Source organism: Cyanistes caeruleus, chromosome Z (genome assembly GCF_971803275.1).
Source record: "Cyanistes caeruleus chromosome Z, bCyaCae1.hap1.1, whole genome shotgun sequence".
NCBI classification, from domain to species: Eukaryota; Metazoa; Chordata; class Aves; order Passeriformes; family Paridae; genus Cyanistes; species Cyanistes caeruleus.
In genome coordinates, this window is record NC_141732.1 from 24,630,125 (window position 1) to 24,654,476 (window position 24,352).

At 37.7% G+C, this 24,352-nt stretch overlaps 2 long non-coding RNA genes across 2 annotated transcripts in view; one reads left to right on the plus strand and one right to left on the minus strand.

The window, feature by feature from the left end:
• On the minus strand, positions 1-7,989 carry LOC147648231 (uncharacterized). Its single transcript, XR_015280960.1, has 3 exons — positions 7,089-7,989; positions 6,130-6,319; positions 1-3,286 (listed from the first exon to the last, which is right to left on the minus strand). It is a non-coding gene; the product is annotated as an uncharacterized LOC147648231 (long non-coding RNA).
• The window catches only part of LOC111941275 (uncharacterized), a 21,662-nt gene continuing 5,079 nt past the window's right edge, over positions 7,770-24,352 (plus strand). Inside the window, exons 1-5 of the long non-coding RNA XR_002869931.2 lie at positions 7,770-8,014; positions 11,315-11,381; positions 12,065-12,148; positions 19,566-19,638; positions 23,764-23,815. This is a non-coding gene — a long non-coding RNA (uncharacterized LOC111941275). The remainder of the gene's footprint in view (positions 8,015-11,314; positions 11,382-12,064; positions 12,149-19,565; positions 19,639-23,763; positions 23,816-24,352) is intronic.

The window sequence follows — 24,352 nt, forward strand, 5'->3', positions numbered from 1 at the left end:
TTTTTCTCACATTTATTCACCTGCCTTGAGGGAATTGCAAAGACACTGACCAGAACAGACTAGTAACACCAGGAAGAGATCTTGAAGTAAAACTGCAAAAGGAATTTTTTCAGCACAACCTATCTGAAGTGAGTTGCCAGATCCATCTGAGGAGTCATTGTCTAGGAGCTGACCAGTACAAGGTATGAAATACATAAGCATAGCAATATGTTTCTTAGGTGAGAAGGAACTTAAGGCAATGTGCCTGTTTGTTATGGCTATAGAAAAGAAATTTTGCTTGTGTCTTGCTACAGCCGCCAAAGGATGAGTAGTAATAGGTAAGGAGAAATGTAGGGCTTACCACTTTTAAACAAAGAGCACTGCTCGCTGGCATCAGAAGAAAAATAAAATGCCCATTCCTAGCTTCCTGTCCCACAGAGTTCACATGCCCTCCTAATGATTGTACAAAGGGCCAGGACCTTGGCAGACATGAGGTATGTCTGGCTTTACAGAGAAAAAAGGTAATTTTGATTTTATTTTATGGCAGACTCATGCCAGCAGATGCAATGCATCTGACAGCTCTCCTGCTGTAAAGGGTGTGTTGGGCTGGGTGTGGATTGAAATGGAAGTCTGTTCAGGAAGCTTTCAGTTGGCAGCTGATCCAGAGACCATGTTATTTTCAGTCTGGGGCAATGCTGGGTATGCTGGGTCTTGAGATCAGGGAGGAAAGCAGATCCCTCAGGCTTCAGTTCTTTCCCTAGCCCTGCCTTTCTTTGCTCTTTGTAAAAAGTATAAGGGAACACCCTGGAGGCAGTTTACAGTCCAGTCATCTATGCAACCTACAAGATTCAAACTAAATTTAGAGATAAATCAAGGGTAATCCAGCAGGGTTTTCACAGTTTATCCGTGCAAAGCTTGTCATTTCCTCAGTATATTTATTGCTTCTGGGTCTACTTCTGACAGTGGATATCAATAAAGTGGACAGATTTATTATTTAAGTTTAAATCATATTTGATACAATTTGGTGGCTAATATTTTATTTTTTACTAACAATTCATCTAGAAACACTACTTTTTTCCTAATTTTTCTTACACTTGGAAAATCTCTGCACCCAGCATGAAGAAAATGAACCATCTGTGTGCCTGCATGAAACCCTCTCTCTGGCAGTTCCCCTGAAATGCAGGTTCTCTGTGGAGGAGACCCAGACAGCTTCAGAGTATTGATCACAGATGAACAGTCTACAGTAACAAATCCTAGGGATAGCTCACCATTTTTTTTACCGAAGACCTTTTCAAACATTTCTCTAATCACTGGGTAGAAACCTGTAAATTAAATTGGCCAGTTCAGGCTTTGGAAATGCTTAGCAGGCAGGGTGCATCAGGAGAACATATAAGAGTTTGAATTATTGCATGCTGAAACCTTCCACATTTACATTCAAGTAATAATTTCTGGAAGTAAGCATAAATAAGAATTAAATATCTGCTAAGTCTTTTTTCTTCTGTCCTTTGATTACAGCTCTATTTTATTTATGGCTCCCAAAAGAGAGCCAAACTTCTATTATGTGACATTTCTTCTGTAAATTGTTAAAGAATAATAAAAATGAAATACTTCACAGCAGGTTTTTCATCTATTGTTACCTGCCTGTGGTATTAGCTTGGTCTCTTTCCCAAACCACTCTTTAGTAGGTGATTTTTTTTTCTGGTAGGGAAGCATCTTATTATAGTTTGTCTGTCTCTTTCTCTGAAGACAGGTGATTTAGCTGCACCAGGTATTTGATGCTTCTGCCACTTTCTATGTTGCAACAGTTTCATTGTTAGTACCTGAAATATAGTAAAAGAAACTAAACAATTTATGAAAAACCACACCCAAGCTTTGACCATATGGCAAGTTGTGTATTGAATATTGTTAAGGCTATGTAGAATTTCACGTTATTGGTCAAAACAGCATTTTCTTACCCCATTATACATCTGAATCTTTTTTCCAGACCTCTCAGCTCTGACAGAAATGCTCCTCTGAATTCCAGTCTCTGCTTATTTTTTGCCAGACCAGATTTATTTTTCCTTGTATCAACACTCTCCTTAGATAGCTGGTCTCGCTCAGAAGGTACTTACACCTAGCTATATTTACTTTTGTAAAGTCTTTTGTAACCTTGGTTTTAATTTTGGTGAACAGTCCTAAAGATATAAGAAATTATAAGAAATGATGTCATGGAGGGCATAAATCTGAGATATATAGAGCTTATAGTTCTAGCTTATAAAGCTAGAACTTTATAGGCCACTGTCTTATCCAGCCTTCAAAATTATTTATTTAATTCTTCTCCAGGATGAGCACCCCTTTAAATACTGCAAGCTTGACTACTAGTCCAGCCCATTTCTCTTATTTCTGTTATTCCACCTCTTGCACTGGAAATGGTTGTTCTTGCAGTATATTATGTAAGCTTGCACCAGTATAAAAACATTACAGTAATTTCTCTTCAGCCACACTCAAATTCTTCAATGAACTATATCTATCACTTTAGTTGGTGCTTTTATCGGCAAGACTTCTGCCACTATCCATAGTATTCTTCATTTTCTTTGTCATCCTTCTTTCTCTTCCTCTTTTTCATCTCTTTAAACACATAAATTCTGTGCTTTTATGGCTCAGGCTTTTTTCATAAAAGATAGGATTGGAGAATACAGTTCTGTTTCACTGTTTTAATTGTTTTAAATTTCCTATCAGTCATGGTAGCACCCATTCTGAAAAGAAAGTGCCTTGGGGGCCAAAGACAGTCTGTCTGCCAAATAGGGACACATCGCTAGAAAGCAATCATGCAGTTGACTTCCTTCTTCCTCTTGTCATCCTTTCCTCTAGAAGATGTAATTTTGAGCATCTTTCCTTTTTATCCCAGATCTTTTCCCAGGGATCTTGTACGGTCATTGGTGGGAAAGCTAGTATCTGATCAGGATTATCTCTATATTTTATCTGTGCTCCTACATCCCATCCATGCTCCTGGTGGTCAGTTGCTCTTGCTCTCAGGTGTCAGTCCAACCCTTTCTTCTGCTCAAGGAGACAGTGCCTGCTGGTGCCGAGTTAGCATTTCTATTCCATCCTTGCAAGGTTTGTCCCAGCCCAGACACCAATGCTCTTCACTGTCACAGAGTTAAACCCTTTGGCCATCGTTGTCATCCTGCTTTTCCCGGGTACAACAAAGGATTACTCCCTGTCCCCTTCTCAGGAGCTCAGGAGCTCAGGAGTGCAGGCACCAAGCAGTCCAAAGAGCAGCGCTGGGCTGCCCCTGGGCGTGAACCAGGTACTTGTCACACATTTCCTGCAAAGGTAAAACCAGAACAGCAAAATCTATATAGGAAGACTGCATATTTCACCCCCAGAACATACCTCAGATTTGCAGCATTAGCAGCTGGGCTGACATGGGTTTTATTTTTACGAATTCTTCACAACAAGCCTCTGCTTCAAACGCTATGAGCAATTACTCTGGTGAATATCTCCATAGAAGCATCAAACTTTTTATAATTCTATCTAGTTGGTTCAGTCAGACAAGTGTAGTGACTCAATGACCAGCTTTAGTAGTTTTTTTGCTTTTTAATAACTCACATATAAATTTTATTTTTATTATTTGCATTTTTATAGTTTCAGTATCCTTTTGAGAAGAAACTTACCCGGTAAGTAAAGAAAAAACATTCTTAGGCAATATTCCCAAAACCCAAATAAAAAGTAACTTTTTTTAATCCTGAAAATACAAAACCCCAACCAACCAATGAACTAAACAAAAAACAAACAAACAAACAAACAAACAAAACCCAAAAAACCCCACAAAACAACAACAACACTAAACAAAACCCCACCAGACAGGAATTTTATAAAGCCTCCATTTTACTATTTCCTCCTTCCTGCCTGTTTCTGACATAATTTCATTCTTACCTGTGTTATGACTGTTATAACTCTGTTATAACAAATTATTAATAACCAGGATGGGGTTAACTTTTGCACAGGCTTATTTTGAAGATCTGGTCAGGCTGCAATGTCAAAAGGCAAATTGCTGCTTTAGATTTTAGTTGCATCTATTAATTCCTCTTTCTTTTGTGGTAAATCTTGTATATTGTATTACATAAAAAATATTATTTAGTAGTAGACGCCTATGTAGATAATACATTTTGTTAAGCAGTGCTCTCCCCAGCCTATGGCATTGACAGGAGATGGCAGAGAAGGTAAGTTGCCCTCCAAAACCTTATACCCTTATTCTGAGTCCATTACCCTAAATGCTGGAAAAGTCTGAACTGAGACCTCTTTGCCATCTGGCTGTCTTCCAATGTTTTCTCCTACAAAACCTATCTCTGTTCTATTTACAGCCTGAAGGGCATGTATGGAGCTGGCTCATCACTCCACAAACCTTTCTTGCATCTGTGGATAGCAGCCTCTGATCATAGACTCTGTGTAATTGAAACAGAAGTAATCCTAGCAATACATTTAATACATATTTGCAAAGAAAAGTGAAACCCAGAGAGATCCCTTCAGTCTAGGGTATTTGTTGTTCAAATTCATAAAAACATCTGCAGCAGAGAATAATTCAGGCATGAGACCAAACAGTAAAGACAAAAAATATCCTAGTGATTAGACACAGATCATCCTGAACTGCATACAATGGAGTTATTTCTACTTTTTTATTCCATTAGTAGTATGCTATCAATAAATCCACAAATAAAAGTATATCAGATTGTCATCAGTCTTTTCTTAACTCACTTTGAAAATATTCATCATCTAAATCTGTTTCTCACTCAAGCACAGCTCTGGAAGTGATTCAAAAAGATTAAACAGAGTTCTTCCAGCTCAGGCTTTATCATAGCAGACTGGCAGCGACACTCCCTGTTCTTCCTGTCTCTTGCTCTAAAATGTTTTCATAAATGAATTTTCTGTTATATGTTCTCATTAGCCCTGCCAATTTGGGGAAACACATTGCTTCTAATAAGGTGCAGGCTGTACACATGTTCCTTTTGGGGACTGGTGTAACAGCTTTTCATAAGGATTGTGTCAGCGAAAGGAAAAGAGTATTAACATTCCTCTTTTCTTAGCCAAGAGATTTCCTCAAGGTTTCTTCAGTGTGCTATTTGCAAAAAAATGGCTCTAATGCAGTTGCATCAGCCAAGCATTGTCCCCTTACAATGAGTACTCTGCTGTAAATACTCTCATATTCTGGGCTTCCACCTTGGAACAGCCAAATCCCACATCACACAAATCTCAGCCAGTCAGCCAGCTGTCACAAGTGTACAGGTTCTCTCTGCATTTGCCTTCTTGAGTGCAATTTCAGCACTGAAGCAGTGAACTGCTGCATAAAACCGATACATATTGTCTGCATAAAATGTTCCTTTGCCTGTACAGAAGAAAACAATGTGTTAGGGTCAAAAACTATCACCTTGAAATTACTAATATTATGTTGCTTTCAAACACTTCCAATCTTCTCCTTAGAAAAATAACTTCTGAACAATTTTACTCTACAGCAGGTTTTATTAATCTCACCATCTGTGTTTTCTGGCATTGTGTCATGTAAACTTCCCAGTATTACTACATAATATCGTCTTCTGACAGAATCTTAATTTTTTTCTCTCACTTATAAAATAAGCTGATAATTCAAAGCTGCGCTTTTTCTTTACTGAGATTTTCCTGTTTATTTTTTAAAAAATTATGTTCATATGCAACACTCAGAAATTAATTCCTTTTCTTTAATGGAAGGAAGTTATAACACAAAGCCCTCACTTGCAAATTAAAGTTCTCTTGTTTTATTGGACAAGTGGATCATTAAATACAAAAAACAGAAAGAAAATTTCATATCTTCAAAGGAATATTCTAAACCAGGACTTTAAAAAATCAACTGAGGGCTATTAATCCTACTGGGAAAACACAGGGATTTTGAAAGTAGTTTTTTAATGGCATGCAAGGTACTTTCAGCAATAATTGGACTCAATTAGATAACAAGATAAATTATTATTATCATGCTCCTTTTTAGTGTTTAACACTTAGGCAATGGTTTACATCAGAACATGTTTGCTTTACTTGCAGCAGAGAGTGCATCATTCTGGACAAACACCCAACTGAGAAACTCTTGTTTCTTGTAAACAAGAAAATTCAGACTTGGGAGTGGGGCCCAAAACACCTTACCTCTGGTCCCTGTATTGGTGTTGGCCAAGTATCCACACTCTCTCCAACATCAGACAGTGAATATCTGTGCTACAGAGAGAAGTTCATGTGCTGGACCGCTTTGGCACAGAAGTGACAGGCAGCCAGTGTAGGTCAGGTATGAAGAGGGCACCATGATCCATCCAGGAAGGTAGAGGCAAGCCTGTACATCCTGAGAACGTCAAATAAACAGGTTGGAGAGCAAGCCAGCAGCATCCAGTGCTACCAGTTGCCAAAATGCAGATGATGTACTGTTCTTGCTCATGGAGTCAGGGACCTCTCAAAGCCCCTCTTACAGCATTGGCACTTCCTAGTGGAACAAACTGGTAATGAACAAGATGAACTAGCACTGGAAAACACTTAAATTACTTTCTCTTGGGAAAGTCTCATCACTGTGGTTTAATTCCCTGGGTACATCCAATGCTAGTGTCATCTTATGACCTCAAAAATGTTTTTGTTAGGGCCAGTGCTCCAAGAAGCTCTGATTTAAGTGGTTTCAGCTTCCCTTACTGACCAAATCAGTAATCTCATAGGGGAGTATATGAAAATAATGAGCTTCTATACTGAAAATTAAAGTCAATTATAAAATATTATAAGGTTATTACTTTTATTATTTATATTCCTTAATAGTTATATTATATTATATTAATTATATTATATTATATTAATTATATTATATTATATTATGTTATGTTATGCTATGTTATATTATATTTTACAATTTAGCAGTCATGAAAGGTTGTATACACTCTTAAGGGCCTAATCCCTCATTTCTCCGTACATATTTCACTTTTGAAATTTCACCAGAACTCTCAAAATGTAAAATGCTACCTGACTTTTTTTTACTGTACATATGTAAAGACTAATCTATTGGAAACCAAGCGATTTTTATGCTGTTTACACACATTTGAGATCTGACTCGACTTCCCTTGCAGTCATACCTGGCAGCTGAAATATCTTACAGCCAGACATGGAGAGTAAAAACATTCCTTTTCTGCTTTACACTCTTTTGTAATTACACCTGAATTTCGTTTCAGCTGTCATTCCCTTTCCACTTTTCTTGACTGGAAATCAAAAAAGGTATTTAGTTACCAAACCATCTTCCTGCTTTCATGTAATCTAAAAGCTGCCCCTCTAAGGATTTAAACCATACTCTAGTTCCTGACTTAGGCAGACAGTAGCAGAATTGAATCTGAAATCTGAAAAGCACGATCCCTTCTGGGTTTTTCTTGCTGTTTGAGCATTATCAAGAACTTTTCATTTTTTCTCTCTGCTGAGCAGTGTGAATGGCTGAAGAGCAAATTACTCCATCCTCAGAGCCAAAGTGAATCTCTTATAAAGAGATACCATGATATCAGCCCATGAAGACAATGAGAAGGCTGGCATCCTTAGTGCTTTTAACATCCCTGCTCTGACACGAGGTGATGCACTAGCCTGCAAGCTTTTGGCTGCTGGAGGAAAATGTGCAGACGTCCTGAGAGATTAGATATGTCCATCTGAGCCTCAAAGAAGTGGAAACTAAACGACTGTAACATGTCAAAGGCCTCAGCTTCTGTCCCTTTTTGGAGGACCTTGTCCTGTACGTGTGCACTGGCATTTCAGCCAGCTCTGGACACGGGGATGGGAGCAGAGAGAGCAGGCCTCAGTCCTCCTTCCCCCTGCCCCAAATGGCGCTGCTGACCTGGAGCCCCGGCAGCATGGGCAGGGGCGTGAGGCAGCGCTGGGCCCACAGGAGATAAGGGCTGATGGATGGCGTGGATGGCCTGGCGGCTGAGATAACGCTGGGACCTGCCCAGAAAGTATGCGGTGGGAGGAGATGTTCCCTGCTGCTGCCACAGCTCTATCTCCCGCTGCTCTTTGGGAAGAGGTGAGGGCCTAACCCCCTGGGGTTTTTTGTTTTTTGCAAGAACGTTTCCACCCCCTTGAAGTGAAAATCTTACCTGTGAAAAAGCTGGAAAGTAAGTCCATGCCTTCAAAGACCTTCCTGGCTTTCCTGACCCACAAAGGTACACCTTTGTCACACTCCTCTTATTCCTTGTCTTCCTGCTTGCTCAAGCATAAGGTCCCCAATGACCATAAGTGTTTGGTAGATCATTTCCCTGCTTCAGTGCCACTTCACACACATCCAATTTCACCCTTACTTAGTAATATGAAACTCTTCCTCCTGTGGATTTGTGTTCTGACATCTTCAAGAGAAGATGTCGGCTCTCCTTGTCTTGTACTCATTGCCACAAATGTAAAATTCAGTATAACTCAACAGAAGAAAAGATGCTCTGCACTTTTTTGAAAAGACGGTGCAAAATGGGATTTTCAAAGCTATATTTTCACCCTTTCTCCTCACACAATCCTGTTATATTAAAAAAAAACAAAACCAAACTGGTGAGTAATCCTTTGGATCTTTCTAGTCTAACATTGATAACACTGCTGTCACAAAGATATCTGCAAAAAGGAGTGTATTAGGGTTTTTTTTACATGAAGTCAAAAAAGGAAGCGTTTATTTTAAGTATGAGGGCATGGAATGTGGGTAATAAGAGCAGACCAAATTTGTTGTTCTTTGAAGAAATTTTTAGCATTATCAACTAGAGCCTGTTGGTGAGGTCTTTTCGGGAGTGAAGTCTCTTCAGCAAATGAGTGTTTAATAATCCTCATGCTCTCATTTTTGTAATAATTTTAGTCTGATATTAAATATGACTTGTTCAGATGTTTCTCTGATACAAGGTATGTGTGTCAGTGTTCGGACAGAGAAAAATTGTATTCATATCTTTGTTATGCTTTCAAATTGCTAGGTCAGATTTGGGTCTCTGGTTGTAAATTCTTCAATTCTATTCTAAGTCAAAGGAATGTGACAGATTTAATACCTAGAATAAGTTATTAACTGCAATGATGCATAAACCAGTGGCACTTTCCAAAAAAGTAGTCTATACTGCTTCTGTTTTCTAAAGAAAAATTAAAATATAATCCTGTTTCCTTGTTTCTTACAGTCCTTGCAAAAAATTTCTTGATTAATCCATCAAGAACTTGAAACCGATGTGCCCATAAATACAATTTTCTGAGTTTTTTTATTGCAGTAATATTTCTGTTGGGATTAGTTACCCTTTCAAAATTTAAAAAGAGGAATTCATACATGCACAAAGCATTGAAGAATCACTAGCTATAAACAGAAAGTGCCTGTATCTACCACGACCTGTTTATAGAAGACTAATATAGAATTACGGGCTGTGTGGAAAGAAATCAAGAGATTGGGCGAGTAGGGAACGTTGTCAGCCTGTGCAGTGTTCAGCTGAAAAATAGATGGAGTGACCTGTTGACTTTGTAAGACTGAAAACACTTGGATTTGCTTCTCCTGCAGGCTAGTAAGTTATGGGGGTACCTTCCACATCAGGTTTACCCCTGCTGTTGTGGGTAATCTGCCTCGTGCAGTTCGTCAAGGTGGAAGCTGCAGGTCCTACACACCTTCTGCTTGAGGGATACATATTTCAAATTTTTCTGGCTAACTGGCACTGTTCATGAGGAGAGGCTGTTACATTTCCCTCTTTGAGGAACTGATGATTCAATTCTTAGATGATTCTTTAGGGAAAATGTTGATTTTCAGTGATTATCAAGGGCTTGGATAAGGCAACCTACTATGCTTGTCAATAAATAAGTTTTGTTTTTAAGGTATTAGAGAATTTGTCCCTAAGCAGCAGTCTAAAGGATCACTGGACTACTGTGAACATCTGTACCTGGAGAAAGGTCTGTGGGAAAAACAGATTAATTTTTATTACAAAAGCTGAAACAATAAGAAAGAAAAAAAACCAACAAAACTCCAGCACACAAACCAGATTTGGGAATTTTGGTATGTGAAATGGAGCCATATCTCTCCATAGCTGGTATTTGCTTAATGTAAGCTAAAAAAAACAATGGCCATACCTCACATTTCACATCTTGATATCCTCAATAATTGGCGAGAGCATTGGGAATGTTATTATTGCCTAGTAACTTATTCTCTTTTCAGCTATTTGCATGAATAACAAGAAATGAGAATGTTTTTAATTTTTAAATGAATAATACATTTTTTCAACCATTACATTCCCTTCCTTTGCTGTTAAAAGGGTGGAACTGTGCTCCTAAGCTACTACAAGAGAAATAATGTAGAATGTGGACTTGAATGAGGACTTCTATGTCCCAGACAAGAAGCATAGTTTCAGAATTTTATCTCTCATTTTAACTGCAAGATTTATCCTAAATCTGAAAAAGAAATCACGATTTGTATAAAGGCTGCATCTCAGTATTTGCTTTCAGGAAAAAAACTTAAACTGAAAAGCTGTCATTTAGCCCTAAGCAGATAGAGATTGTGGTATATAGCATTGAGGAATTCTACAAGAAATTAACTGTAATGTGTGTTATATCCTTCCTGCTACAACTGTGGTGTTTTGGGAAAAGTATCCACTAGGCTAGAGACAAGAGAATTTAAAAAGCTGTCATGAAGCCCTATGAGAATGAGCCTGGCTTACCTGCAAAGGGCACTTTTGCTTTTTAAGCAGAAGAATAATCACAGAACAGGGTTATAATGTATTATCCTCCTAGGACCACTTTCACGATAGTCTTCACTGTGCCCATTCAGAATCCATATTTAGTAAGCATTAAATATTTTCCCTGAGATAGTACTGTAAGATCTAACAGGTCTTAGCTGCTACCCCACCAAGCACTAATGATGAAGGCAAATGATTGAAAGATACTACTTTATATTTTTCCAATATTATGCAAATTAATTTTTATATACATACTTATACATACACACACATATATACACATATATACACACACACACACACACACAAAAATATATATATACATATATGACTTCATCATGTCGAGTGCTTGGGCCAAAGCAATAAATTATAGGAAATCTTTAAGCTGAGACTTCTGTGCTACCTTTATTTCACCATGTTGTGTCTAGTTGAAGCTGGGATCCCGAATCAGCGGGGAACATTCTATACCTATAAATCACTAGTGGCCGTGTCCACACTTACGTCCTCACTCTTGTTTTGTTATGAGAATCATTTTCTGTTGTCTTAGGTACCCTTGGTATTTCTGATGATTTATGAATAGTTACTCTTATACTGAATTTTATGTTGTGCTGTGACAGAATGATCAGGCACATTTTGTCTTTCACACATTATGCCAGGTCATTGCACGAGGCACCATTTATAACCGGCGCCATCAGCACCCTACCTCTAGCAGCCAGCATGAAGGTAGGAAAAACACAGGGTGGTGGAAACAATTGCAAAGGTGTTTATTAGAACTGCTTTAATCGTTTGCATAAGCAGAAATCATAGCCGCTGTAGGGAGGCAATAGGTGGACTGAGGTCTGTAAGGTGTGATACAGATCTATTAAGGATTTGACATAAAAGTCCACAAAATCCAAGAATAAAAATCACCATCCTGCTCATGGCACCAGGGTTGGAGCTAGATTATCTTCCAGGTGCCTTTGAGCCCAGGGCATTCTGTGATTATATGACATAAAAGAGAGTGTACAGTTCAGAAAATTTCTGCTCAGATCCTTCAACTGACACTTCGCACTGTGTACAAAGCTGCTGTGATAAACTGGATCATTTGAAAGTTGTGGTTAGTTTTTAAAGAGTAGGGGAAAATCCAATTATTTGGGAAGTAGGGCCAACTGAATTGAAATTAATTCTGTAAGCACTGATGTTCCAAATTCTGCTTTTTAGAGAAAATGGAGCATAACACAAGTCATATATTTGAAAAAATGTTAAAATGGGCTTTAATTTCATACTTTTTTGAGGTATTGAAGGTAGTGTTTATGATGTCATCCAGATAGTTTAAATAAACAGTTTGCATATAAGGTTAACAAGCTGCAGTGGTAGCAGGGTCTGTGTGGGATTATATTAGAATTAATTTGATCAATTACTTTTAGTTCCAGAGGTCTCCAGATGAGCCAGAAGCCAGCATATGCAGTTTGGCAGATGAAGAATCAGTGCAGTCAACACATGCCGTGAAGGTAATGAACATTCTTTCAAACTTCATTTTTCATCCTGAGTGGAGAAGACAAGTAAGCCAAGACACTGCTGCTCAGAGCAGCCAAAATGATAACCATAAATAATCATAATAGAAAGCCCATGGCTTAAATGAAATAGGGAAGGATAAAATAAGTACTTTGCCATTAAAATGATGTTTCTAAACCTCAAATTTTCATTATTATTTGCCCTGGAGTACATGAAGTTTCCTCAACCTTGAGATGCAGCTTTTGAATTAAAAGATTGCTGAACATTTTCTTTTGATAAACTGCTCACAAGAAAAGGCTGGTATAAACAACATTTAGTCAAATCAGGGGAAATCTTTATAATAATGCATTTCAGTTCAGCATTTCCACTGCTGAACTGAAAACCAACCCTATTGGCCAGCTTTCATGGAAGAGAGTGGGAGGCATATCAGTGAAAGGATGCCATGGGCTCAGTGCTGCCGGGAGCTCATACTCCCATACAAACAAAACTTCTGATGACTTATTAGACACTTTTAACCAGGCTAGAGCCATAAAATAGGATCAGAGATTTGAAACACTCAACAAGAGCAAGCTGCCTGCAGTCCATGTCCCTAATCTGTTTCTTGCTGCAGAGAGAAATTTGTTATTGGCTTGAAATTTGTTAGTATTCAAGCATAATTAAAATGACACCTTAGTGGAAATTGAAAAATGTGACAAGAGCAAAAAAAGTAATCTGTCATGCATTGCATTCTATAAATACACTCTTCTTCTTATCAGTTGTATTTTGTTTCTTTTCCTATCTCTCACTAATAGCTTATGTGTATGAGCAAGCTTGATGTACTTAAAACAAATTATCCATAGGCCGATGGATACCAAACATTTTTATTTTTTATTAACAAATATAATAATGTTGCTCTTCTAAAAGAAAACTGTTTTATATCTTAATGTCTAAGTGTGGATTTAGAATGTTATGTTTTATTAATATGGTAACATGCTATAAATTTTCATTTAACTGTAGGTGCACAGTTTCATGTTAAGTTAAAATTGTCAGGTTGTTTGTACATGGTAAAAACATTAATGTTAGGATTTGTGTTTCATATTATGCAAGATTAAGACAGACGCTAATACAGTTCAAAAAATCTCTCCTGATCTGATTCATCTTTTGGAAAGAAGAATTTAGTTTGACTATTTCCATGCAGCTTTTTAAAATGACAACCTTTAAAAGTAAAATGAAGCCCAAATGAAGCAAATTAGCTCTACTAAAAATATTCTAATCAGAATTGCTTATACCTTCAACTTCTTCTTTCAAAAAAATCTGTCATAGCAGTGTTTTCAGCTCAGTATTTTTTAACAGTATTTTGATAACTTTTCCTCTTATTGAAATAGCCAACATAGTCAAATTCACTGCAAGCCATCCAGTTTTAATTTTTAAATTTTAAGATTGACAGTGTTACCGTATTTTCAATTTGCAAGTGTAAAAGCAAATTTCAATCAACCGAGCCCTGATGTCCAGACATCTGGTTTCTCTCACTTCTTAGAACAGTCTGTTATCCATATGCAGCTACTGCCAAGTGTTTTGCTTCATGTTTGTGCCTTGGCATTTCTCAGTCGTTCAGCCATTGCATTATGTTACCTCTGAACAGAAATTCTGGGCAGAAATCCTGTAGTTCACTTGGCACGTGCATTGTTGTCATGTAAGTTTTAATCTGCACTGTTAGAGTAAAGATGGGACTTATTAGAGACTGAATTGCCCCTGTCTTCTTCCTTCACATCTCCCACTGCTTTTTCAGTAGCCCAAATAAATGCTCTCTCAGACTTTTCCATTTGCAGTTCCTGAAAGAAGCAAGCTGTACACAGTGCAGACACAGCTGGCAGCGGGTGGCCATCAGGTCTGCAGCAAACCAGGTCATTAAGACCCGCAGTTTGCAGGGAAAGAAGGAAATTTGGCATGTGCTATCAACACCCACAGTTCATTAAATGCTTCTCAGTTGTCATAGGTGATGTTGCCTGACAAAGGGGAACAACCCACTGCAGTCAATTTTGATAACATTATTTCCGTATCAAAAATTTGGCTATCACAGCTATAATGAAATGTTGACAGTAGGTGATTTTAAGTGTTTTTAGCGTTCAGGTGCTGGATCATACCACTCACAAGACACAGTTGCTTTCACCATAGTTTTTACTAGATAGGAAACTCTACCTTCACCTTGTGTCTGCAGCATTATTGGCTGTCAGGAAACACTCCTTTAGGCTGTCTTGCTTGCTCTGTTCTCTCTGGATACATAACAATGCACATCTGAAGAGATGTTTATTGACTTCAGTGAGATTTAGAGTTTATATGTCTGGGAACACTCAAGAAAACTAATACAAATTAACTAAAGGTGTGAATTTAAAGTTGTGATTACTTTAACTGCATTATGTACACATTCTCATTCAAAATTAAAGTGGCCCTAATTCAATCTAACTACATTTACTTCCAAAGTAAATTAATACATTCTAAATGAGAGTTAGTTACACAGAAACTTAAAGTGGTTTAGCCAATCTATTTTAAAAGTTAATTCAGATTGATTTTTCTGCATGTTCTAGACAAAAAAAAACAGGTCTTAAATGGAATGTGAAATCCTATTTCATTTAAGTGTGTAATGCAAAATGTTATTTGCTAGTTCCTCTAAGAATTATTCTGCATGTCTGCAGCCTATGTCTGATACCTAGAGATATTTTTTAAGGATCAAAATACTGCTTTTGTCATTATTTTCTACTTTACTATTCCTTTGCAACAGAGAATTCCTACAGGTATGTCACTCAACCTCTCTGGACCTTAGATCAGCAGTATCTGAGTGTTTTTAAAATAAATGATTTTATGTCACACTTTGAAAGCTGTTTCAAGTCTTCAGAAGGAAAAGAAATTAACATACTAACATTATATCTTGAACCAGCACAAAACAGAACTCAGGGCCATAAAGAATACATAAGAAAAAGGAGGCATGTTGGGCTGGTTTAGAGAAGTTATTGTGAAACTAATACAGTAGACATACATGCATATAGATCCAAGCTCCGCTTAGATTATAAAATAATGGCTATGAACTGTAATGTGTAACAGCAGAGATCCACACTAACTGCTGGACTGCTGTTAATGCCACACACACACTTATGTACTGGCTCTTATAGCAGCAGAATAAAATGCAGCAAGAAAGATGATTGCAGATGATTCTTGTTAACAACCACCTCTATCAATACAGAAGTAGTTAATGGTATTTTCTTAGAGCATGGTATAATGTAGTATGTTTTACCTACTTATCAAATTCAGAGCAGGAGAAGAACAATTATTTTTACAAAGCTAAAGCATGCTGTAGTCTTCCAGAGAGAACCATTAGTATATCATTAGTTCACCATTAGCTCAAACAACCTCATTTGCTGATTGATTGATAGATGGACAGAAGAACAATATTTATGTTATGTATAACCTGTGAAGATAAGTTAGAGGAAGACTTATGAAGTGCCTCAATGAGTTAGTATAACAAATTTTACTGGTGGTCAATAAAGATTTGTGCTCCTAACCCTCTTGGTGGTTTTGATGAGAAAGGAAAGATACGCCTGCCTATTAAAGTGCAGCTGTACCATATCCTAGCATACTGCTTTTAATTTAACTAAGGGTCCCTGGAGAGCTTCTTTTCTGATAGCACATACTAAGACTGCCCTGATGCCATGACTGTTACTGTTATCAATGCTTGTTCTATGAGGCTGGTGTGGAAAAACTACCACATATTACAGCCATACCTTCATTTGATCGTGTAGCTGTACCTGAACAGAACAGGGTCTTTGAGAAATAGATTACTATTTAAATTAGGTTAAAAAAAACATTTTGGGCTGTGACAGTCAGGAGTAGGAGGAACTTTAGGACTTTTAAAATCTGAGTTATGAAAGGTAGAAAAAGAATTCTTGAATTAACTTGCAATTGAAATAATTTGAATGCCTAAAATCAGTGCACAGGTATGAATTTATTCATGCTTAATATGTCAAAATTTTAACATCTGGCTGTAAAATCTTATCATTTTCTTTTGGATCAGTTGGTATTTCAAATAACTGTAAGTCCTAAATCTTCCAAAAATCAAATATAGGATGCCCAAAAAAGTGTCATATATTTAGATGTAAAGCAAGCTAAATCTTATCTTTCAGCACAAGCCTGTCCTAGAAGCCACACAAAAATTTAAACTCTCTGTGTGTTCAAGCTGCATTTTGAAACCCCAGCCAGTTCTTGTGGTTCAGAACTGCTTTTTCATGCTTATTTGTGGCTATTTATGGAAACAATATTCAATATCTTAGGAACTTCCTACAATCCTTTTCAAATTCTCATGAGAGGAAGAAAAATCAAAGAATTTTTTGAAAAGTATACAGATAACAAACCTGTTATTCACATTCGTGTCATATTTTGTGTGCTACCCCAAAGCACCTCATGTTATATGTGCCTTCTCTGGAATTTTTCCCTCTGTTGATAAGACAAGGATAATTTGATCTACAGTAAAACACACTGAAAAAATTAAAAATATTTAATCAACTATGAAGTGAGTTGATTGCATTTTCTATTTGATTAAGTCTATATAATATTTCTCCCTGAATATACAAAGACTTCTCTGGGACTGCTGAATTGAAATAGTAATAAGAAGGTCATATTCACTGAAAAATTCAAATGACAGTACCAACTCCACGACATAGGAAGTTTATTTAAAGTAATGTTGCTTACTTGATCTGCTAAGGCTGCAGCTGATCAGTCAGAGTGGTCTGGTATTTAACATATACTGCACGTGTGCAAGCTATAATTAAGATGTAATAAAACTGTCCAAAAAGAGGCTAAGATTAGAGCTCTTTGTGAAACTGAGCCTACAGGTCTGACTATGAGAGTGCAAACAAGTTGGGGCTGCAACTGCAGCAGGTTGCAATCCTTTGCACAGGCACCTGGCAGTTCAGCAGTGGGAAAAAGGGCTTCCTGAGCTCTCCCTGAATAGTGACTTAGTGTTAGCACCCTGCTTCAGTGCAAGGGTATTAGTTTAAATCACTGCCAAATATAGTGATTTATCAGCTAAGCATATCTCCTGGGACTGTGCTTGAGCCTGTGTTGCAGCTGCACAGCTGGTGTTGTCCTTGAGGGACAGGAATGAATGCTACGTCTTCTGCAGTGTAGGCACAAAGTAGCATTATGAAGTCCATCTACAGAGCAAGTCACTAAAAGCACCAAAATTAAGAATGAGGAACTCATGCTGATTAGGCTCAGTGGAAAATCAGTAAAGCTAGTGAACTTCGAACTTCTAGATTTTGCTGGTTTTCCTACTACCAAAAAGGAAATAAATATGTTTTAATGCCTCCTACCTCTATCATCTGTGAATAAAATTTAGGCCTAATTGCTATTCTTATATGATGAGAATTAGTCAGTGACATAGAGATTCCTTTACATCAGCAGTACTCAAGGAATTGCTCCATTTGTGGCATCTTTAACACTGAATTTCCTACTTGAGTGAGTTTTGTAATTTTTAAGTGTAAACAGATTTGGTGAGAACTCCTAGAACCAAGCAATTATTTTAAGGTCATTCAGTCATCTGGGAGGCATGCATGTGCACTGCATTACAAAGGAGTGTGCCGTTGTTTTGGCTGGGATTGAGCTAATTTTCTTCCTAGTAGCTGATGCAGTGCTGTGCTTAGGATTTAGTATGACGATAGTGTCAATAATGTTTTAGTCATTGGTAAGTAGTGCTTACTCTAAATTAAGGACATTTTAGTGTCCTCTGCTTTGGCATAGAGGGGCAAAAGCTGTCACTGGCAGAAGCTGGGAGGAAGCACAACCAGGACACCCGATCTGAGCTGGCCAGAAGGGTATTCCATACCATAGAATGTTTAGTCCAGTATTTAAACTGAGGGGAGTTGCCAGGAGCTGATGATCTTAAGATCAGCAGTCTTAAGCTGTGCCAGGAGAAATTTAGGCTAGACATTAGAAAATAATTCTCTACAGAAAGCATGGTTAAGCACTCAAATGGGCTTCCCAGGGAGGTGGTGGAGTCACTGTCCCTGGAAGTGTTAAAAAAAAGAATGGATGTGGCATTCAGTGACATGATTTAGTTGGTAAGGAGGTTTTAGGTCATAGGTTGGACTTGGTGATCTCAAAGGTCTATTCTAATCTAGTTGATTCTGTGATGCTATGGCTTGGGAAACAGTCTGGGCATTGGTCAGCAAGTGGTGAGCATTGTATCGTGCATCACTTTCTCTGGAGTTTTATTTTTCTTTCTCTCTCCTTTTGTGTTCTACTAATACTGCTACTATCATTAGTTTTATATATTGTATTTTATTTCAATGATTAAACTCCATCAAATGCAAATATAGCATGGTAAGTTCTTCTCCTCCTGTAGAAATCAGAGCATCTGTGTGAGTTTTCTTGTAGTGTTTCAAGTTCCTTTTTTTCAAGTTTTAAAGTTGGTGGCAGATTAGTTTTGATTATTCTTTTAAGATTTTTCAGGATGGAATTAGTCATTCCCACAGTGTAGTACAGCAGTCCTTCTGACAGCACCTTCTTCTAACAACCAGGTATCTTCCACATGGGTCACAGAAAATCTTCCATATATGTACCTTTTAGTACTTTGGGTGCCCAGTCACAGGGAGCAACTCACAGCTCTTTTGGCCCTTGATGACAGCACAGAAGGACATCCACTGCCTTTAGACATTGACAGTTCAGGACGAAAAAAAATAGGCAAGATAAACAAATGGAAGAGGCTAACAAATGGTACAGTAGGCCTGGTATACATGAAACACTAAAATAATAATGGAAACATTAAAAATCTGTTTTTCTAAAGGACTTTGTGACATCAAAGAACCTCTGGATGGTGTCAAGGGGGCAGTGCTACAGTATACAGAATTCCTGGTCAAAAAAGGGTAAATGGAGGAAAGTAAAGCGAGAAAAGTAAAGTGAAAAAGACCAGACTTTATTAAACCTGCATCTTTGCTAAAGGTATTGTAGCACCACTTTCCATCTTCCATTCTGCTAAATATCCTGATTTATACCTTACATCCCTTCAGTCATTCACACACAGACACAAGTTCTTACACATGGAGAACCAAAACTTCCCAAACTTCCCTGTACTGATATTAGTATTTCATTCAATGTGTCTATACAAACAAGCAGCACTAGGAAAACAGAATTACATAATTGTCCCTCGCAACTGCGTTTCACATGTACACAGAGTTGTTTAACGTAATAACCCTATTGATCAAAACAGAACCTTATCTGAGCATTAAAAGTTATTACTGGAATTTTCAAAGACATTCCTAATCCAGATGTACATTTTCTACATTTTTAGGCTTCAGTATTAGAGATGGTAAGAAAGAACACTTCAGTGTTTCTCTTTTTTCTTTAGCAGCAGACATGTAATTTTATTTTATTCTCCTTTAACAGCAGACCTTGATTTTGTTCAAACAATAAGAAAAACTGACTAGTCCTAAAAGAACAGCATATTCCAGCCTAAAAGGTAAGAATTTGACATTGTTACAGGGAAAAATGCACCTCAAATTAAAGGCTGTTAAGGAATCCGTTTGACCTAGAATTCTTGCTTCAAGATGTTCACAGGCAAGGGAATAGAAATTTGCATCTGCTATATACAGAACAGGTTTTGAAGGTTACACATATAATTTCAAGGACTAGGCCCATATTATTTCAAGGACTATATAATCAGTTCTAAACCCTTGTCTGTGTCTGAAGAACAATTTTGTGTTTCAAAGAAACTGGTAGTCTCATTAAAGTCACCCCTACAGTTTGGCGTTTTGGATCAGGCACTTAACTATCCTCTCTTCTGATATCTTTTGAGGCTGACTCAGCTTTTAGCATATCTAAGAGTGGAGATGATAGCCAAAGATTGTGGGCACAAACAAGGGCCATCATTGTGTGCCATCAACCAAAGAGAGGCCAGCAACAGGGTAACTCCACCAGCTCTGTGAGATGCTGCTTACACTGGGGCACTCTGCTTGCACCTTTAGGAAGCTGTCTGCATTGGGGTGAAGCAATAAAGACTGTATAGGACATATGTTCTCTCAGGCTTAGTCTTGCTCACTTGATCGTAAGATCTTTTAGATGGAGCCAAAACAAATGATGCTTATGCATGACTTAACCCAGTGGGCTCCCAGTGGATGCCATGGGATCATATTTGCTATTGCGTTGCAAAATATTAAGAAGTTATTGCACTATGTCATTACTATTCAGTGCATGCCAGAAAGTGCAAATGGTGTTTTTGAAAAGCCTCCAGAAAAAGTTAATCTAGCACTGTAGTTTTGCAGTGTAATAAATAGTCACTTTCCAGCCAGTCAGAATTCTAATTACAGCTCACTGCAAAGAGACAAATGAATTTATCTGCAGTCTCCGTTTGCAGTGCAGGCACACACATGCACAATGAAGTACATGATGAATGATGATAAATCCATGATCCCTTCTATATTCCTGTCTCAAAACATGGGATTTGATACCTGTTCAAAGCACAAAAGAAAGGATAAACAATCATCAGTCATTTTTAACAAGAGAAGTTTAGTAAAGAGAAGCAAACAAAATCTGTCTTCAGTTTATATTACCCATAAAAGAAACAAATTCAAGTGTTGAGCTTTTGAGAGAAAGCAGTGAGAAAAATCAACCCTTAGGTACAAAAAACCTAAACTAAAACATAACAAAAAATCATCCCCCTATGAAAAAAAGCAGACCCAAAGCCAAAAAAAAAAAACAAAACAAAACAAATGGACAAAAACCCTCTATACCCTGACTGAGTCATTTCGGACTGGGAAAAATGGAAAAATAAAGGTGACAATCACTTTGCTGTATTCTTCATGAACCAGAGACCTAGACAAAATAACCTGTTAGCTCCTAAACCACCACTCCCCGTGTTTGAGAAGGATGTCCTAAAGATATCAGAATGACCCCTGTGAGGAAGGGTGGAGCGACCTCTCTGCCCAGCAACTTCACCACTGTGAGCGTTCTAGCAGTGACTGCCTTACACCAGGTTTACTCCTCACTTGGTAGCAGTCAGTGCATTCAGACTGAAGTATTTTGACAGGTAGGAGGATACCATGGCACAAAGCCATAGTACCAGTGCTGAAGAGAGAGGGGAGAGGCTTTGCCAAAATATACTCCCTCAAAGGTAGCTGCTTACTGTAATCACACATCATTTATTGAGTATGAAAGACAGTCTGATACAGGGAGGGTGCAATGACCTTGCAATTCATTTCACTTTTCTTTGTCACAGACAAGACACAGCTGGGTCAGACTGAGGTTCTTACCCACTATCTGACCAATATGTGTTTTTTCCCCCCCACCTAGCATTAGTTTTCTTTATAGACACCAATTAGGAGAAATTCCTCTTCAGAAGTTAGCAGGTCAGATAGAGTGCAGGTGTTTACACTGACCCAACTCAACTGCGTCCTGCTGAATATGTCCAGAGCACTATGCAGCATGTCAGTGGTCTCCAGACACCATAGGGACCTTGCTGACCTTGCCTGTGCTTGCCCAGAGTAGAAGGGGAGACCACCAGGACGTCTCTCAGAGCTGCTCCAAATGCTGCTTGCCCTTGCATGATGCATCATGGCATTTATCAGCCTGATCTGGCAGAAAAATAGTGTTGAGGATTTTTTCAGATAGCATTTTGGGAACATCTTAGTGCATCAGTCTGAGTTTCTCATTATTGGAATCTACAGGCTTTATTAAATATGTCTGTGCAGTTCCATGTATCACATGGTTTTCCTGAGTTTTAACAGGTTCATTAGTTTTGTGACAAACAACATTACTACAGATAAGATATTTATACAGGGTAAGACAGAGCACATGTAAAAAAATATTAACCTTGTTAGGCAGCCCCATGTTTTAGATGCTACCCAATGTCTGAGCTCTTCTCTTATCGGCAGGTCCTTTTGTTTAAGTAATTAGGGTACTTTCTTGACATTAAAAGGCTCAAAGGCTTGAATGTCTTAGGAAGTTTAAAAGTATACATTCACCTCCTTTCACTGCACACAAGTTCCCTTTGAGCCTTCTCATGGCATACAAATTGTGCCATACTCCCTGGAAACTTGACTGATTTTGTTGAACTCTAGACAACCAGGATAAGTATATTGTTGACACATACGCAGATAAGAGGATATGGGCAAATTTTGGCTGGTGACCATCTATTGACATGACAAATGTGCTGCTTTCAAGCCTTGTGCCATAAACCAGCATGTATGCACTGCTTTTTTTTAATCCATAGCACACATTGCATACGTGAGACAGTTAAGAGATCTGTTCTTATAAAATATATATGCTGTAAACATGGATTCATTTTTTAATGGGTTTACTTGCAGGAAGTCACTAACTCTTAATGCACATAATAGCTGATGATCAGAATGTGTATTCATTCAGTAAGCTGTAAGTACTCCAGTGGCAAATATCCCTTAGTTTCAGCTATACTGTAATTTTTTTTTTTTTTTTTGCTTTATTTCTCCTAATTACTATATATATATAGTATTTAGTATACTAAATACTATACTATTTACAGACAGTGCTCACTATTATTTTCCCTGGAAAACCATGCATTATTTCATTTTGGCTAATCAGATCTTCTCCATTTGTTACACTTTTCTCTTTGTGTTTTATAGATCATCAATGTATTTTACAAGTGCTTGCTTGATCTCTTGCTTGGAGAGAGGCCTTTAAAAAAAAATACATAGTGCAAAATGCAGATGAAGAATTTTTCATCATAAATGAAATGAGAGCAAAAGATTCACCTCTGTTATACTTTTATAAATCAAAGGGTAGGAGAAGGATTTAGGATATTCTCTGATGAAAAAAGAAAAAAAATCTATAGAAAGTACTAAAAGTCTTGAATACAGCCACAGAAGGCAAAGGTATACAAGGTAAGAAAAATGTTGTGTATGGCCCAAATCTTCGCAACACTTACTCCCAGGCACTTGGGATGCTGATAAACAATATCACCTTATGATGGTTTTACAAGAGCAAAAGGAAACAGTCTTCAGTGCTAGTAGAGCCATCCAAGCCCTTCTGAATACTCCACTGAGCTGGAATCCAGCCTCTCAGGTGCCTCTCAGGCAACACATGGCGGATACGGCAGAACTCAGCCTATAGGTTTCTCCTGAGTCCCTTCTGTATTTCATGACACTTAGTCATGCAAAGAGATATTATGCTCAAGGAGCTGGAAAAACAAATTTAAATTGGTATAGTATGGCTGGGGAAAATCAGCCCATGAAACCCAAATCTGACATTAGTTTTTGGACTTCCCTTTATTCTGGGAATTATCATGTAAGAGTTTTCTTCATAGCTTTTAGGCCATCAGTTAAGGAAGTCTTTGAGATTTTTACTATTTGCACAGCATAAAATGTGTCAAATTTATCTACTTTCCTATGGTAGTAAATGAGAAAATGATGGAGCTGATCTCCAAACTGAACTTTTTTATCAACAAACTAAATTCACAGGTACTGCTGGTCTAAATGTTCTGCAGTCCATGTCAACTCCTAGATTGCTTCTTAGAGAAAAACTTAATAAAAATTCTATTTCTAGCTGCTTTCTGGTGAACCAGATTATCATTTTCATCAGTGAAGCCTTAGACTTCTCTTCATCTCTGTTTCAGCTCATACATAGTAGACCTTCTGGAATGTATGCTGTGAAGACAGAGAAAGCTGGTAAGAATCCTTTTCCAGCATCAAAGCTGGCTAACAGTTCCAAAACAAATGGAAGCTCTGCATATAAATTGACTTTCTGTGAATTTTTTAATCATGGAAATACATTTTTTTTTTACAAAAAAGAAATCTTCAGGGATCTATGTGATTTTTTGCTGGTACTATTGGAGTATTGTGTTGCTGCTGTTCATTTATCTTTCCACAGAAAAGAAATGCACCTGGCATAACTTTCAATATTTTGAGGGTGTTTCCCAGACTCCACACTGAAATGGACAGTCCCCACCAAAAAAATGCTCAGTCAACAGCAACAACTGTGAATCAATATACTGCCTCAATTTATACAAGAAAATGTCATATTACAACTCACTGCACATACATTAAGATCTCTTTTCTTCTCTATTTTCAGGGCAAAGAGGTCTTTGCTATCTGGCATTCAGAAATTCAACAGACCTTTCAATTTTTTAATTCTTTTTCTTGCAAATAGAGTATAAGGTTAAACAAAAAGGTCCAAGCCTATTGACTTATACTATAAAAACCCAG